This window comes from Strigops habroptila, chromosome 8, assembly GCF_004027225.2.
Source record: "Strigops habroptila isolate Jane chromosome 8, bStrHab1.2.pri, whole genome shotgun sequence".
Lineage (NCBI taxonomy): Eukaryota > Metazoa > Chordata > Aves > Psittaciformes > Psittacidae > Strigops > Strigops habroptila.
The window spans coordinates 26127651-26145151 of NC_044284.2; the positions used below are offsets into that span (position 1 = coordinate 26127651).

Here is a 17501-nt window from a genome sequence, read left to right on the forward strand (position 1 = left end):
GCATAAATCACCAGTCACCAAACTGAACGTGATGGCATAAGAACAGAGGAGATAGGTCCATTGTACTCATATGCAGGAATTTGCAATCCAAAATAAAAGTTCAAAAAGCCACTGACACAAACTGATTTTTTTACCTGTTCATGATTCCATAATGACATCCTCAGCAATGGTTAGCTTGTGCTCTTTAAACAAAGCTTTGCTCTCCTGCTATGCCAGGCAGCATCTGAGGGCACAGCAAGTGGAAACTCAGGGAATGGGGTGGCAAGCAGTGAACCTGAAGCTGTTAGTTGCAGTGCCAGGAGTAAGGCATTTCAGGAATGCAGACTAAAGCAGCCTAAAAGTTACCAATGGCTCTGTCAGGTGACTACAGGAACCTAAATGCAGAGAGGCCTTATCTCTGAATGAAACGCTCTGTTACTAGGACAAAATACAAAGCTTACTCTACTTGAAGGCAGTTGTTTTTAATAGAGAAAACAGAACTCTCTGTATTAGTGGAAAGCTATCCTTCCTGAAAGAAGGTAAAAAAAAGAAAAAAAACCCTCAGTAAACTCACACCGTTTGAAAGAAAAAGAACAAGTGAGCAAACTTGTTCAGTAAAGATTTTCTGCAAAGGAATAAATGCTATTATTCTGTAACATTTTACATTAATACCAAAGGGGGTCTGAACTTTGCTTTGGCTTTTAACATTACTACCATAAGCAGTACAACAAAATCCGCATGCATGATTTGGAACACAGCCCTAGGAAGAAGATCAATTCGAACCCTCCCTTGGATCAGTTGCACTGAAACACAGCAGCCCCTTCTTGGCCTTTTGCAAATGATATTGTACTCGATGTGCTGCTTCAGAAGAGTTTCACAGAAAGACCCTGTTCTCTACCTGATGAACAGACACTTTTTTATATAAGTTTTTTAGACAACACTAAGGACAATACAGAAAAACATTTACTTACTACAAGCTCTTTGAAATGGAATTATAGAAAATCTTCTTAATACTTACATTATGTAACAGTGCCTAAAATACTTTTCTTGCCTAGGTCTTAAAAGGGGAAAACTGTCCTCTAAGCTTCTCCTTGCCCACTCTAAGATTGTACTGTTTCCTATTAATAGGTAACTGGAACTGAGGAAAGGAAAAACATAACACATGTGTCTTCTAAAATGTCATATTTTAATTTTTTTTTAAAGGGCCAAGTTGGATGATAAAACCGCTTCAGTGTTTGGTTCCCAACATGTCTCATCACCTTAACTCCACATCACCAACCAGTATCTTCTCATTCAGATAGGACATAGATTATCGTATCAGCATCTGATACAGGTAAGACTTACATTTGTGTCACATGTACACAATAGAAAAGAGGCAAAGGGAAAAAAAAAAAGACAGCTTACAACACAGGCCATTTCCACTGGTTTGCAGTGAAGTGCCACATCTAATTCAAAGTTTTCAAACTGATTTTCAACATCTAGTTTCCTTTTTCATGACAAGCTGAAAGAGCCATACGGGACCTTGAATCTGTTCCCCTCCAAGGTGAGTCTCTCAACTTGCTGCAGGCACAGCATTCTTACCAAAGCTCCTTATCAGAAGCAATCAGAATAAAAGCTAGCCTGACAGGTTTCAGAGCTTAAAGCAAGTGAATTGGTCTGTTTGCAAAATAATTCCCCCAATAATAGGAGATTAACAATAAAAATTCCATGTTAAAGGGCAGTTGGACCTAAGGACATCCAAAAGCCAATTGAACTTTGAGCTAAAAGACTGAGACTTACAGTTTAACAGAAACACAGATTCTTCAGAATGACTTTAGAAGGACAAAACAACAAAAAATATATTTTAAATCAAAGAAGAAGGGGAAAGGATAAAAATAAATTTACATTGAAGGAAATTCTACAGGAAATTACAATAATTTCCTTAACTTTGAAAAGACTTGAAATGTAAGTATAGTTGCTTGATTTTACCAGATGCTGCAATCCCACTGAAAACAAAGCACAACCCTCAGAGAACTGTGCAATAATATTGTTAATCTAGTTCCATGCTAAACAACATAAATCTATAAAACCCTCACTATACTTAAGGAATTTTAGGAAATGGAAGCGACCTAGAGTTCATGTTAAGTGAACCTTGTAGTATCATCTAGCCTGCAAAGCAAGAGGCAATTAAAACCTTACTACAATGCTGAACCAATCTTGTACATGAACTGATGTAACACTGCATTTCAGAAGGAGATTAAGCATGCACAGTACTAAGTCATAGAATCACAGATTGGTTTGGGTTGGAAAAGACCTTAAAGATCATCTAGTTCCAACCCCCCGCCATGGGCAGAGGCACCTTCCACTAGACCAGGTTGCTCCAAGCCCTGTCCAACCTGGCGTTGAACACTGCCAGGGATAGGGCATCCACAACTTCTCTGCGCAACTTGTTCCAATGCCTCACCATTTTCATAGCAAAGAATTTCTTCCTAATGTCTAGTCTAAATCTCCCCTCCGTCAGTGTAAAGCCATTCCCCCTCGTCCTGTCCCTGCTCTTGTAAAAAGTCCCTCTCCAGCTTTCTTGTAGGCCCCTTTAGGTACTGGGAAGTTGCTCTAACGTCTCCCCGGAGCCTTCTCTTCTCCAGGCTGAAAAACCTCAGGTCTCTCAGCCTGTCTTCATAGGAGAGGTGTTCCAGCCCTATGATCAGTCAGTCCTGAGCTAGCTCACCCCTGCAGCAAAATCCATAAACTACCGCCATCGGGGATAGTCCCTGCAGGCTCTAGAAGCCACTAAACAGTTGCAGTTGAATACATCAAGAGACAACAGGCTGCCAGTACAAACCAGTCCCCCCTGCTGGAGCCACCCCGAGGACAAATGGCACTCCAAACACAGCACACAGCCAGAGCTCCCTAATGAATCTAAGATTCATTCAGCACTTCCCAAACTCCATTCTCCTCCATAACACTTAGTTTGCTATGGCACCATCCATGGTTCTCCTCAAACTCTTCAGCACAGCTGGAGCTTCTTGTCCTGTACTGAAGGACCAAGCTACTGCAGCCACCAAAATTCTTTGATAAACAAAAAGTAACATTCATTTCCTGAAATGTTAAAGAAAGAAATCTAAAAGGTATAAACCTATAGCTAGTTCATAAAAGTAACTTAGACTTAAGTGTCAAGCAAATTACACAGGAGAGGAAGGTGATCTGAGAATTCCCCTTAAATGGGCAGACTTGTGTTGAAAGACTGGGAGGTCAGAGGTCTTGCTTTACCATGGTGATCTTGGAAATCATAGCCCAATGCTTTGATTACTCCACCTATAGAAAGGAAAAGGGGGGGAGAAAAAAAAAAAAAAATCAATTTCCTTACCTCGCAGACATGTTGCCATGCTTAATACACTGGACTGTATGAAGTGCTTTGGATGTCTTGGATGAAAGACACTATAGGAAAGCAAAAGCAAAATAGCATTAGTAACTCTTTGCCTTTTCAGTACTCTGTGCACAGACTATAAAATATATGCTTCATTACACCTCCAGGAGTACAACTGTGTATTTCTCCAAACAGGGTTTAATATTTAGGACATGGTCCCATAAAAACCAAACAGGACAGCAGCTCTATTAAACTCTGTGGGAGTTTGTGAAGTTATTCACACATGCATGGATTGAACAAAGCGAGGTTTAGATTTCCATTCTCTCTGGGGGTGGGGACAAATGTTTTCAACAACCGCATATTTAGCTTTATTTTACTTTTCCATGAACAGGAGAAAGATTAAAATCATCTTCAAAGCAAAATTTTACCCTGTGCATATGATAGGATTCCCTTCTCTTGGAATCCTTCCCTTCCAGCTCATAGGAAAAATCCATTTTGTAGAATTAGAAAAAGTGTGTCTCAAACAGTTACAGAAGTTGGTAATATCTCTGAGACTGCTGGATACTTCCTTCCCCACATGCACCCATCCATGAAAAATATAAAAAAAAAAAAAAAAAGAAAAAAAAAAGAAGAAAAAAAAGAGCCTGGATACGTTTCCTGTTTGTTTTTTTTTCATCCTGAAACTTTCCCAAGAACTTTCACATATGCAGTTTATGGAGAGAATATTGCAAGATGTTTCAGAGAACCTTTCCCCTCTGTGTTACACTAATAATCTGATTTATTTTTATGTTTGAAAAACATTTACTCACTAAAACAGAGCACTTTTTCAAAAATTTTAAATAAAGTTCTCACATTTTTCAGTGAAAGAAAAGGATTAAAGATTATATTGAAAGAGCATCATTTTCACACAGGGTGAATAGACTACAGCAGTTCCCATGGGATCAGCTGCATATATTTAAACTCTTCCCACAAGACAACCATTGTTTCCTACAAGCCTCTGGTTTTTTTCTGTCATGGCAGGTTTCCACACTTCATGTCGTCTAGAAATCCCACGGATGCTGAGCTGGACCAGATGATGAAACAATAAATTATGAAGTCTACTAATTAGGCTAGGGTTAAAACTGGGTTTTTTGCTAATGAAACGCCTTGCTGCAGTCCTGGGAGCTGTGAAGTGACTTGCTCTCAACATCCAGTTCTTATACACAAGGAAGCAGCATTCGTATTGGAGGCAACTGCAAAATAATCAGAGGAATTACACGGCCTCTTTTAAACTGCATCTCTTCTACCAGAATTGCAGGGCTATACAACTCTCCCTGGTTTGAAGTAAGTTCAGTGTTTTTCAGCATGCAAATATTCTCCCCTGCAATAAACTTGCTTAATCTGTAGGTTTTATAGGTCAGGTGCTGCTTCAAGTGAACCAGATTTCTCAGATCTCTGAGACAATTTTGGCTGCACAATCGATGCAGAACCCAACTGATGCAGAATGGTAAGAATGTACTTACAAACTTGCTAAATGCTGTTTCTTAAAAACAGTTTAAAACTTGACCCAACTTTATATATAGAGAGAGATAGATCTCCTTGATAACCTACATGCTTCTGAGACAGTTTTCTATAATTTTCAGTATATAAGAAATCAACAAGACTTATGTTTGACTGCTATTTCAGAACACACCAATGCTATATACAGCATTTCATAAGATTTAACATTTTTTAACATCTGTAAGACAGATTTGTAAGAAGTCCATTTCTAAATATCTTCATTAAAATATTATGCTAAAATAAACAACACACTGCTAATATAGAAAAAACTGCTTCATGTAACAAATACCAATATACTCATTGTTATGGGGATGCTGTTAAAAGCTGGCCATTTTCAAGTGCTATTTAATGAGATATCATATCTGTGACAAATTTTCAAGACTGTTACGATGTACAGAAAAAGAACTTGTTATAAAATTTTACAAAATGTATAAATATGCATTTCTCTCTGAAGAGAGTGAAAGACTAAATGCAACAGAGCATGAGGCACTACCAGATAGAGTCTCTAAGAATGTCCTTCTGGAAGTGAAAATTGGACTAGAAAATACAAAGTCACTGTGCTTCAAAGGCTCCTGAAATAGCAGTCACTGAACAATCACTGAATGTCCCAAGGTTCTTCCCAGGTACCTGGCAACCCACTCCAGCTTCTCTTCAGCACGTTTTAACAGGGCCAAAAGCTTGCACAGCTGTGTTTCCAAAGTTTCCCTACCATAAGGCAATAATTCTATGGCACTCGGCACAAAGGGCTTCCTGAGCATGGAGAGGAAAAGGTAACACATTGAGCCCCAGGATGAGACCAGAGCACTGTAGGATTAACGTACATGCTGTCACATACCACCACACGCAGGCATCGCTTTTTCTTTCTGTGGCATTTCAAGCTAACTTACAATGTTTTTCACAAACATCACTGTAATACATTTATACATAATAACCACAGTTCCTGCTTTCACATTAAACCCAGTAACAGTCACACCATTAAAGACTACATTTCCTACACTCTCAAAAACCTCTTCCATTATTTAATATTTGTATCTGCTACTCAACTTCTTTCCATACAGTAATATATTTGTTATTGAAAATGTTACATGAATGCATATTTAAGTTAGTTATTCATACCTCTCAGAAGAGAAACCTCTGAAAAACATTAATAATTGAAGTCAAATTGTTGCTCTTTAGAGAAATTCTTATAAAATCCATTACAGTTGTCAGTCCCCCTTCCATCCCCCTGCCTCTGGTATGCGAGGCTGCTGGCTCAGTGCACAGCCTTGTCAAACCAACCGTACAGTCTATTCAGTTACCCTGGAGTTGTCATGTGGAATCAAGCAAACAAATATCTTCTCTCCATTTTCCCCAACTTAAGCACTCAAAACCAGATCAGAATTAATTCTTCACAAAGCTTAACTTCAGCAGCAGCTTGAGTGAAAACACTCCAAGCTTGATATGGAATTTGAATTAGTTAAAAGGATTTATCAACAGCCAGTGGTTACATTCAGTTAATTAATAACTTGCTTAAGAGTAACAAGGAAATTGCAGAAGTTAATATTACTTATGGGGCCTCTTCTCAGAAGTTGATGAGAAGGTTGGACCCTTTCAGTGTCTTTGGAGGAAGATTAGCCAAAAGAATAACTGGAGGGGATGCATCATTTCAGCTGACACCCATTGAATCTCACCAAATCATAGAACGTCAGACAGCCTTTCAAAAGCTTGACTGCCTGGGTGGAACGTGTGCCCAGGACCTACCTGAACACCTCCAAAGCTCGGCAGCCATAACAGAGAAATGATTTCTAAATCATTCCAGTGGCATTCTGCACACAAGCTGAACATGCTTTCCTTCCACTTTAAGCATGGCTCTGCTTTTCCCCTCAAATTTCCTTTGATAAACAAATTCCAGATTTGCAATGAATCAACTGCAACTAAAGCTTACCATACACACGGACCCAGAGGATCTTGATGGAATTGATACTGGCTAAGTCCTCCTCTCCTGGAGAGCATAGGAGCAAACCTACACCAGGAGTGTCCCAGCACTGACATTTTTCTAATAATGGCCAAAGTAATACCAAAAAAACCAATTCTCAGAACAGCAAAGTGTAAGGTCAAGCTCTCTTAGCCAGCTGCTGGAAGAAAAGAAAGACTGTTTGCCCAGAGATAATGAGGAGGTATGTTTGCACCATTCTTGTTATGGCTTTTATCTTTCTGCAATACAGAAAGGATTTATAAAATCATACAGTTTAAAAAAAATCTGCTTCATAGAATATGCATTCAGTCATATGAGTCCTCAATTTGGATGGCAAATCGTCCAAACAGCTTTTTTGCTTCTGTTCATTCCACCACGGCCTCCACAACCAAATACAAAATTAATGGTTGGTGAACACATACTTTTAATGATGTTAAGAAAGTCATTGTTGTTTTTGAAATAAAATGCAATTGTGTGTTCTCTACATCTTCCTTTTAACTTGGTATGTATATCAAGAACACAGCTTGCTTCTCTCCTGCCTCTATGAGACTGTAAAAACCTTGCAAGCTGACAGCAGAACATAAATATTCTCACTCTAAAAATCGTTTTCTAAACAAGAGATTAAAAAAAATAAATTAAAAATTCAAAAGGCAGCATGGTCTAACTAGGAGAGTATAAATGAGAGTCTTGGATTTTACTTCTGCATCTGGTAACTACTGAAGTCATTGTAGGAATTAAGAGGTTGATTCCTTCACTCCCTGGAAGCTTGCTTTTGACTTCTAACAACAACCAAAGTAACATTTCTCCCCAGTGTCTGACAATCTTTTAATTTTTCATGTGGAAGGAAAAGTAGAACCACAAGCTGATTTTGTACTTACTCACACACAACTACATTTAAGGTTAACAACAGTCTTCAAAAGATAGACACTGAAAAGCTTTTCTGATAACTATGCTGAAAGGAGCAGTGTTGACTGTCTTCTCAGACAAACCCATTCTCTTAATGTCACAAGGTGGACAGAAAAGGGGTTCCCCTCTTACTGTGAGGTGAATGCTCTCTGCTCCCAGAATCATCTGTACAGTCAGTAATAAAGCCAAGACAGAAGGCTGGGGAATATAAAGCAGCAAAGGATCAGTGGAAGACACCCAAACATGCTTTAAAAAGAAGACACGGCTTTACCATGGAGACAGACAGTGACTTGGCCCTTTCCAAGCTAGGCACTTGGATCCCTTCCAATCTGTACACTCCCTGAAGGCGTTTGACATGCTGGCATCACCCTTTACAACCCTGACATAGTCATACCTTAATTCTTTTGCTTCTGCTTTATCATTGACGGATTCATTGCTACAAACCATTAATGTCACTGAGACAATGAAATCTTTGCTAATGTATAATGGCATGTGAAAGAATATAGCAGGAAAACTGACTCAAGCCACACAGCATAGTCGTCTTAAAAGTTCTCTGACTTGCTTCTTGCTGTTTCTAAAAATTGTAATCAGCTACATAGAGAACCAAGAAATTACCACTGGACCAGGATAAGACAAAAGAAATCACAGCCAGCAAAGAGTACTTGAGCAACTCACAAGTCTAAATCACATCATGTGCATGGTAAACAATATGTTATAGTAATAAGGCAAAGCAAGATACTGTGACAATAAGGCAAAGATTTTCACATACATTTCACTAGCTGAAAAAGGAGAATTTACTTTATGAAAATAGTTTTTCACATCCTAGAAAAAAGCTTGGTTTCAACTTTTATTATAATAGCTACATGTCCTTTCTAAACAAAGCCCTGAAAATATTTATTTTGTTAGACTTTAAAATAAACATCTTGTTAGGAAAGAGACATGCTATTGTTCTCTGTCTGACTAACTGGTGAAGAGAAACAGAATATTCCATATTCATTGCATTTAGCCTAAATGAGTCATGTTATCTTCTGCCCAGACAAAGCATTTTAATTTTAATAACGACAATGCTGACAGCTACAATACTGTTCTTGCAGAAGTTTGCTTGTAAATAATTAACAATTGTTGTATAATGACAGTGGGGTTTTTGATAGCTCTAGTAATTTCACAGTCAGGCTGGAGTCTCTTTAATTTAGGGTATTCATAAAAATTCAACCCCCTCCCAACCTACTAACACAAAAAGCTAATGGAAAAAACAGGTTTACATCCCTGCAGCCTGTATCAATGCCAAAAATGTGTTCTACACCAAAAGTCAGCCACGGAAAAGCAAGGAGTATAGTATAGAAATCACAGGTCATACCTCTAAATGGTTTACATATTTGACCAATAATGATCTTGAAGTTGATAACGATTTTGAAGTCTGCATTGCAGTAAATAACAAGTTCACATCACAAAATTCTGTTCTGTGTTGCAGGACCTGGTGGTCAGTCACTGATGGTGACATTGTCAGAAGACAAATTCAGCACAGGAGGGGGCACCACCTATCACTCTCCTTTAAATATGTGCACCACTCGTGCCTCTCAAAAATTTGCCAAGCAAGACACTGATGAATGTTCCCCAAATCCACTCATATTTTTAAAACCTGGCAACATTCCTCTTGTTCTGATGGAATCAGCAAGGATACAAATACCTAGAGGACCATGAAAATGTTTCCCATGTAAGCAAGTTCTTTATCTGTCACATACCATACAGTTCACTAATTCACAGCTACATCTTTTATGTACACACTAGGAATTCCATCCAAGAATTGTAGAACTGGATACTATGTTTCCTCTACCATAACAAGAGATGTCCAATTTGATTTTTTGTTTTCCTTCAGATAAAAAAATATCCTGCTGCTTCTATTCCTTTAAGGATGGAATATTTCACTCCAGAAATAACAGAGCCTCTCAAAAGCCCACTGAACATAATGGAGACACTCTTACTGTCATTATAATCTCCCAATATTCTCCCAGTAGGTTATTTCCTGAAGTTACCTTATGTCCATTTGCTGTCTCAGACAAAAAAGTGGATAATGACACAGATATTTATGAAGAAGTCTTTGGTTTCTATATAGAATAGGTAACAAAAAGCATTTCTGGCCCATGCATTTGACTGGCAGCAGCCCAATATTTAGTTTACTTGCATAGTTCAGTACGCTAAGTGGATTATTCAGGATTGTAAACTGTCCTGCCAAATAAAAAAATGTTAGATGTCAACCCAATATTTCTATCAGATTCCATATTAATTACTAAAGCTATTTTCCGTTGTTTCCCCCCCCCCCCCCCCCCCCCCCCCACTAAATATTGTTTATACTCCACTTCAATTACTGGCAAAGCACAGCAAACTTGTTTGACACTTTTAGAATAGCTGTTTATTTCTAAAGGCCAAATCCCCTGTGTACTAGACAAAGTCAAAGCTCCTGTTGAAATTAAAAGAGGTTTTCCCTGAATGAAGTCTAAAAACTATAGGATTTGACCCATTGTCTCAGAGGAGCGAAACCATGCCTCAACACTGTAGCTGTTCGTTAGTCAGGTTTGTAGGTGGTTATTGCCTGGCAGCCCTATCTTGTAACAATACACAGAGCTCATTATCAGCTGCACTGCTCCAAAAGGCTCATCTGCATCTCAAAAGACAACATCTGCTGTGCATCTAGGAGCCATCTCGTTGATAAAGTATATCAGAAATTGAAAAAGTTTGCATACTCACTTTTATATAGCCACTGCTGTTTTGGAGCCAGTTCCAAAATATTTATAGCCAACAAACTAATGTCACTGCAAATCCATATGACAGCACTTCAGATACTCTGCAACCCCCTCCCTTTCCTGTGATGGACAAACAGCAAACATACCCCAATTATTTTTTTTTTACATATACACATACATGTACCACGCTCTCACATTCACATTTTGCATATAACATTTTCATTAACTACCTGCATCATTTTCCAATTGAACTGCATATTTTATTACTTCAGGCATCTATTTCCATTCACTTTGTTTCCCCACATCCAGGGCTTTTCTTAATTGAGCTGCATAGTTTATGAACTGTGCTAATTGAGCTGCTGAACTCCATTGCTGAGTTTTCATATACTGTACCAAGCAGAATATTGAGTGCTGGATACGTGCCACTGCAGCTACAAGCTCCTCAAGTAGAGGAGTACTTTAACAGTTCTGCTGTATTTTTAGCTGCTTAGATTTCTGTATGGTTTTCCTACTTTCTAACACCTGAATGGGTTGAAATCTGCATTTGGCTTCAGCAAAAGTTTTTTAAGGATAGCCAGAACAAATTACTTAAATTGTTGATGATAGCCTAACTAACCCTTGTATTCTGTCCCCAAGAGCAAAAGTCAAGAAAACTTACCCTAGGAGAGCAAAGACAGCTACTCCCACACAGAAGAAAAACTGCCTGACTACAAGGGACTGTTCCAATAGGTACTCCCAGTTTTTGGTTAAGAGCCAGGAGCCCTTAAAAGGGTCCTAGAAGCAGGAAGGAAAAGCAGTATCGATAAGTAACCATGAGGACATGCTGTTCTCAGCTGCCACAAGTTAAGATATCAGCAATCAGGGCATGCCTGCTGCTGAGAGACACAGAGTCTGGAGCCAGGACTGGTTCTGCAGAGCATCCAGCTGTTTCTCAACCTAATTAAGTCTATAGGCTAGCAGTGATTATTAATATTAAAAACCTACTCTCCGAAGCTGCTAGTGAAACCAGACAATCCATACCATAGATCCACATTTGAAATTAATACAGGCATTTATGCTAATTTACAAGAGAAGCAGTACACATGCCACATGTGCTTACGCTTTCCTTGTGGGCAGGTTCTCCTCTTGGCTACGGATAGATGCCACAGTAAGAGCCGGTATTTACAAAACACTAAAACATCTGTCCAGATGCTTAACAAGCTTAGCATCGTTAACAGAGATGAGCACAATGCTTTGAAAGACCAACAAGAGGAATAGCGCTTCCACCAGAAACTAATTTCAATAATGGCAGCAGAGCTAAGCAGTGGCAGTTATTTGTAGGCTGAGGAAACCAGTCAGCATAACAAAAAAAGAGGCAGCACCTCATGGGACAAGTTATTTAAATTAATTAATATCAGCACTAAAATGGCTTGTAAATGCCTTTCCAGGACAAAGTTTTGTTTGCTAGATTTGTAGAAGAAAGCCTCTATATACACAAGCGAGAATAAAGCCATAGAAACATAGGATTGGAAAATCCTCAAGAGACAATCTAACCTACATCCTTATGTTGAGGCAAGAGCTGTCAGGTCTAGGCACACCCAATGTTTGTTCTGATTTTGCCTCCCTAAGCAAAGCTTTTCAACAGTTCATAATTAGGAATTTATCCAGTAGGCAAAGGCTTCTTCCTACTCCATTAGAAACAGAGGACAACTGTTTTAAGATTGCTGTTCTGTTACAGTGCATGACTTCATGATTCTTTGTTCTCTCTAATATCTCCTTTTGGAGAAAACCCCTCTTTCAGCTTCTCACTTTTCACTTATTTTCTTGCTTCCCCCCCATTCTTGATTGAATCTGATCTGGGCTCTCATTTCTGGAATTTCCCAGGCCCATTTTGATAGGGCATTTGTGCCATCAGGGAACAGCAGGTAGCTGCTGATGCCTTTGGGCCTGGATTGGGCACCAGCAGGGTGCCAGGATGCTCCAGCCATCTGTCTGGCCACCCAGGCACACAGCTGAAGCCTCCCTGCCTCAGTTCCTGCCCAAAAAGCAGTTTTTGACTTTTGTGGCATGGTCAGAACAACTAGTTTAGTTTATTATCCTGCACTAGCTGCAGTGATCAAGCACGAGAGATGCCAACAGGTACCCCCCCAACAGCCCACTTTATCAGTCCCCTGTCCTGTTTCTTTGGCCATCCTCTTCACTTCCCTTCCTCTGCCTCAGGTATGCCTCTCCGTACAACATAACTAGTACATTCCATTATGTTATCCAGGTAAACTCAGTTTTATATAGTATTACAGATACAGTTGTCTAGGATAGAGCTAGGCCTTGCAAAAGTTCCCCTATCCTCAGTATTCCCCCCAAGTGGATCTGTGAGGTTTGAACCATTTCCCTAACAAGGCCCTCTTAACCAGCTGTGCCAATCCCAAGCCCTTGCCCATAGCCTGCAACTTCTGTAGTAGCTTCTCCCACCTTATTGGACATTTGGCAATTTCACACCTTCTGCCCAGTGCTTTTTCATGTCCTGGACCACCTGGCAAAATTTACCTCACAAAATGGTTCGTGACCTCAGTTTCCTTGTGGTTTGGTTTGTTCATTGCTTGCTTTCTTAGGTTGGGGTTTGTTTGTGCGGTTGGGGTTTTACCTGCTGTCTTTTTCCTTAAGCCACTCCCTAGCCTGAGGAACCTCCAGGACATGGCACCACAGCCAAAAAGCAGGAGGCTCCAGTATGAAACTAACTCCCTGGAATTTTCAAGACATACTGGCAGAGAAACCTATTCTTTTTTCTTCATAACTAAAAATTTAAACCAATAGACTCTGCAACATAAGTCAACGTCTGATCCTTTGTGTCCAAAAAGTGGTTCTCAGTTTTTCCCCAGCAGGTCTGAATTATCAAATAGTGAGGTGTACACATTGCATTAAAATCAAGTAAGAGAAAATTTCAGTGTTCACCTTTCAAGTCCAACTCAGAAGTAAACCGATTCAATTTTGCTGTCAATTACGTTAGGGAGAAAAAGAAGAAAATAGGAAAAAAAAAAATCAGATTAACACATTCTGAGATAAATGGTATTTCAGATAAGTTTAATCTTACTTTTGAAAGGTGCAAACTCATCAAATACATCTACATGGGGAACTCTGCAGAACACCAGGAAGGCTCAACACCATAACAGTTACATCAGCATCTAACTGTATTAGGGTTTCTTTTTTTTTTTCCCCAGCAGGACTTATGGGAAAAGACAAGAATTTCAGGCTGGGCCTGAAAATTTCCCATATCCAGTCCTAACTGACTTTAACCATAAAGGTAATTTTCTCCTAATCATCAAATTATATTGCCCCTTTAGTGTCCCTTGTCAGACTGTAAACAGATATTCCTCTCTCCTCTTGGAAAAGAAAGAATTAAAGAAGAAAAGACATGGAAATAGATTGAAACCCATACAAACTAGAGGTAGATACCATGAACTTAGGAGCTGTTGTTAAGAGGTACCAGGTCTTAAGTCAACATTCTTGAAATTTAACCATATGAGTAACAGTCTCATTCTTTTTAATTATTCATTACCCCATTTCACAGAGTCAGAGAATCACAGCATGGTTGGGACTGGAAGGCACCTGCAGTGATCATCTAGTCCAGCCCCCTGCCCAAAGCAGGGAGATCCAGAGTGGGTTGGTCAGAGCCACCTCCAGTTGGACTTTGAACATCTCCAGGGACGGAGAGCGCACAGCTCTTCTGGCCAACCTGTTCCAGTGTTTGACCTGCCCCACAGTAAAAAAGCTTTTCCTTATGTTTAACTAGACTTGCCTGTATTTCTACTTGTGACCACTGCCTTCTGTCTTGTCACTGGATACTGCTGAGAGGAGTCTTGCTTCACTCCTCCCCATCAAGTAATTATCTACATTAATAAAATCTCCTTGAGCCTTCTCTTCTCCAGGATAAGCAGTCTCTGCTTTCTCAGCTTCTCCCTCTATATCAGATGCCTCACCTCCTAATCATCTTCATGGCTCTTCACTGGACTTGCTTCAGTATGTCCCCCTCTTTCTTGTACTGAGGAACCCAGCACTGGACCCAGCACTCCAGATGCATGTCACCAATGCCGAGCAGAGGGGAAGGATCACCTCCCTTGAGTCATAGGCTATGCCCAGCCCAGTGTGCTGTTGTTTGCCTCATGCAAAGGCATGTCGCTGGCTCACGAGCCACTGAGAGTCCTCTGTATTAATAAACTTCTGTAGATGCTGGTTCAGCTTTCCACGCATTGTTTTCAGATGTTTTCATTTGCTACTTTTAAGAATCAGGCTTTAGAACAATACAAGCAGGTGCTACAGAGAAAAGTCATAACTGGACCCAATCTCATTACAGTAAGAAAGACATAAGTGTGATACCAGTATTGTATATAGCTACTTACAAGAGAAAAAGGATTGGTGATTCCAGAGTTAAAACCGATCAAACAGAACTGTCAGCCTTAACTGGAAGTTTTCTGATGCCTAAAGAGATCTTCTCTAATTCCACGTTCTTATTAATTCTTGCAAATAACCTCTTTCCTCTGGGTTACTGTAACAATCCTCTGGCAATAGGATAAAAAAACCCAGCATTCTCTTGTCTAAGTAATATCCAATATCTGTTCCATTTATCACATCTCATTAACAGAAAGAAAAAAAAAGAGTAAAGCCTTCTTGAATGTCTTCAAATGACAAATTTCATTAGCATTATTTAACCTTAAAAATTATAAAATCTGTTTGAAATTTGCAGTCTAATAGTACCTTCACCCACCTTATATTATGCTCCCAGAAAAGGGTTAATGTCATGCATACATACTGACCAAATACTTTTCTATTTATTGGCAAAGCAACAGAGAAATTCACTTAATGACAGGTTCTTGGACTAATGTATTATTCATTTTGTTATGTGACAGTAGAACAAAATTGTATCCATAAATATATAATTTGTACACCGCTTTTTAATGTAGTTTGCATTTATGAAATAATTGGCTGTCTTTCACCACATTATCCTCTTTTTATCCACTTTTTTTCAAGCACGTCATAAAATGCAGTTCGTGACATAGAAGATGCATTCGTTCCAGAAACAGAGGCAGCAACCAGCCTGGATAAACCTATGAATTTCAACCTCCATTTCTGAAAATGTCTTATCTCTGGAAGGATTTTGCAGGTACCTTTACAGTATTTTTCTACATATAACTTGCTACTTTACTCCTTCTTCCTTATGATTAACATTATGTATTTTTAAATGTATTAACACATTTGAGGTCAACAAACTGTATCTAATCACCAGCATACTTGCCTTCGTGTATTTAATGATATGTGGGGCGTTGACTTAAATAATAAAAATACTCAAACCTTCTTCGTCAATATCCTACAGCAAGGCAAGCCACAAGCAGAGACATCTCAGCACAGGCATACCCTTACTTGCAGGGCTGGGTGCTGGCAACACTAGCCACTAACGGTCCCAAGAGAGTAACGCAGTAAACCAAGTCCCACATACATCCAGGGAGTCCAGCCTGGAGCAAGAGGAGACACAGCCAAAGAAAGGGCTACAGCATAGGTCCAGAGTCCACCCAGGAAACCCAGGTGGATGCAAGCTGTAATGTGCTTCATGAGGGGCCCATCCAGAAGACAAGCTGCTAATAGCTGGAGCTGAACTGGGGCCCAAGGACAGGTGTGAGTGGAAGCCTCAGGTGAGGATGGTCAGGGCAATCAATGCCCTCAGAGCACAAACACCTTCCAGCTTCCATCACCCATTTGCTCAAATTTTGTTTGCCTTTATAAATTGTTATGAGGATCAGCTGTAGATCATTTTATCCTCCCCAGTCACTTGCATGGTCTTTTCAGTTGCTGCCCTCGCAGGTTCACATCCAGTTTTGGGTTAGGTACCCTATGGGTTACTTACACCAAGAGGTCTTTTCTTTAGGCAACAGAGGGGTGCAGGAAATGGTCCTCTGCAGTCCTGCTGCCAGTACATCCCCTCCTGTGGTGCAGGTGGCTCCTTCCAGCCTGCTCCCCTCTTCTCCTGCTCTGCACCAGCCACAAGACCCCATTCTGTCTACACAAGTGAGGAGACTTCAGCTAGCAGGCTCTGTAATAACGCATTGTAAAGCATGTAACAAAACCTATTCCTTAAGTCTTCTAAAAATTTTGCAAATCTTTTGCTTTTGCCCATCAATAACAGATGAGTCTCAGGGACACCAATAGGGAATTTCACAGTGCCAGACAAATGCTGCTCAACTGCCAAAACCAACACTGAATCATTGCTTGAGCAGCAATCAAACTAGAACAATGCAGTTACCTGGAGCCTTCCTCTAATCATTCTCCCAATCCTGTGCCAATTACCTAGGCTGAAGTAACTACAGCAATGGTAAGCCTGTATGAAAATAAAAAGCAAAATTATGTTAAAAATCCAGCAAATTATACAACGTTATTTCCCATCAAAATATTTTAAAATATTCATGTTCCAAAAGTAGACACCCTACAAAGACCCTAGGATTGTTCATTAGACTTCTTTTTATGGAGGATCACTAACTGCCACTACTGATCAAGTTAAAAGGTGGCATTTAAGAGCTGCCGAGGCCCCACAATGAAGCACTGCTGCTGCAGTGGCAAGGTCACCATGCGCTTTATGAGCTGGCCAGAGAGGAGCACAGGCTTGCAAAGGGCACGTTGGCTTCACTTGTGGTAAACAAATGGCCAGGGGCCTTTTCACACGAACCCTTGCTTCTGTGTTTCTCGCAATGGCTGCTCTGCATATGTGCATTACACAGGCCTGAAAGCAATGTTTTCGTGTGAAGAAGGGTAGCACCACTGGCATAACTGTCTAGGTCTTAAAAATACTAAAGTTGTTTGCACCTTGCCAGCGCCACTCCAGGGCACCTTCCTCTGTGTGGGGCTGTGTCAGCTCCTCCAGCCTCTCACCGCGAAGGCAGGAGAACGTCGGCCGCGTTCTGCGGTGGCAGCAGCACGCGTGTATGTGCTTGCTCCGCAGTCCACTTTATCTTCCGTTTCCTCACACCACAACTCCACCACCCCTCCTCTCCGGCGGCCCTGTGGCACGGAGAGC

The 17501-nt window shown here is 40.2% G+C and overlaps 1 protein-coding gene across 10 annotated transcripts in view; it reads right to left on the reverse strand.

Moving 5' to 3' along the window:
* The window catches only part of VEPH1 (ventricular zone expressed PH domain containing 1), a 104785-nt gene extending 87344 nt beyond the window's left edge, over positions 1–17441 (reverse strand). For 9 of the 10 annotated variants that reach the window (XR_003992961.1, XR_003992960.1, XR_003992962.1 and 6 more), the window contains exons 1-2: positions 5981–6237; positions 3326–3396 (exon numbers count right to left, since the gene is read on the reverse strand). The gene's annotated coding sequence lies outside the window, so the exon portion shown is untranslated. Of the gene's footprint in view, positions 1–3325; positions 3397–5980; positions 6238–16733; positions 16809–17290 lie in introns of those variants that run through there. The other variant, XM_030496573.1, reaches the window with a different exon arrangement.
* Between the last annotated feature and the right edge of the window lie 60 nt (positions 17442–17501).